Genomic DNA, 1,547 nt, shown 5'->3' with positions numbered 1-1,547 from the left:
TTTTTTTTTTTTTTTTTTTTTTTTTTTTTTTTTTTTTTTTTTTTTTTTTTTTTTTTTTTTTTTTTTTTTTTTTTTTTTTTTTTTTTTTTTTTTTTTATCGGGTTCCTTTGGCGCTTTATTTGGCGCTCGCCACGCGCGGTGAGGTGATAAACGTGATAAATGTGAATAAGGTTCCGGACATTGCTGCCGGCTTAGTCGATAAGGCGAGACCTGTTCGCGTTTTGTGCGAAATTCACGCGGCGAAATACGAAGCAGTTGCTAGCAACCGAACGCAAATCGCTGTTGGGAGTGATAACTGTGAATTCGTCTTCTATTCGTGTACACGTAATGGAAAATCGTACCATGCTCGTACGACTCGCATATATAAACGGAAGTATTAAGATTCAAGGAGGGGCTTCGAACGAGTAACGTTTTGCACATATTACATTTGTGCGTAACAAGAATTTAACACTGTTAAGGATCCATGTAGCCTACACGTCATCCCGTCGTTTTTTCTTTCCCTCTTTTCTCGTTTTCTTGTTTAACACGTTCCGTGTCGGACTAATTTTATGTGACTTTCTATATGCCTGTATATTCTATATGACTTTCTATATGTGTGTGTGTCTTGTCTTATTATCGTATTAATGCTCTTCTATAATAGTCACAATGCTAGTCGCAGTCACTGGGAAAGAAATATCATCGCAAACTATTCATATAAATTGCAACACATGGTAAAGTGAGGTCAATATCCGCAATCATTGATTCATTGAGGCTGACGTTTTTGATTGACTCTGGCAACGCCAGACAAGTATCGCAGTCGCAACGATTGAATTTGGCCCAACTGTTGCGATGAATTTGCGATTATTATTGTGATGAGTGTTGCAACCATAGACATACGTAGACTTTGCGCGCTCCACAAGAGACTGCGAAGTCTACATGGAACTATGTGAAAAACTAACTGAAAAGGATGGCCTGTCATAGACATTCAATTTTTGTCTAGCATGAATCTTATTGAAGAATGTTAGCGAGAAGTGAAACATGATGGGAATTGACATGTGAATCCTTTGCTGCACAACGAAGACAGCATATCTGTGAGAAATGGAAGAATCTTCCTTTCGTCTTGGAAGCTCGCTTATAAGCTCGTCTGTGTATATAAGTCTATGGTTGCAGCTGATTGCGAGCATTGTAGAAGAGCCTTTATGAGCCAAATATGATCATCGTATGATCGTATTTAAGCCGTATTATGAGGCAAATTTTATTTGTCAAGTAACATGTGTCTCATTTAGTTTTAATTATTATAATAGTTTTAATTATTATAAGCCAAATTCTCTATTTGTCAAATAATATGTGTCTCATAATAATTATAAAATTATTTCTCTTTTGTGATTATGTTTAATTTTAGAGCCAAAATATCAAACGGTCTGAACGGAAAATTCAGGCCATCGGTGGCACGGAACATGTTAAACGTCGAATTTCTGACGCCTATGTCGAACTGTAGCAGAAATTTGTGATGATCACAAACCTCTCGCGCTATAAGCTTAATCATGGAAAACGGATTAACAATCTTT

The sequence above is a fragment of the Odontomachus brunneus genome, unplaced genomic scaffold (assembly GCF_010583005.1).
Source record: "Odontomachus brunneus isolate Ranch 3 - 2012 unplaced genomic scaffold, Obru_v1 Obru_scaffold_002, whole genome shotgun sequence".
NCBI lineage: Eukaryota > Metazoa > Arthropoda > Insecta > Hymenoptera > Formicidae > Odontomachus > Odontomachus brunneus.
The sequence above is the reverse complement of the archived record's forward strand: the minus strand, read 5'-3'. Positions refer to the sequence as shown.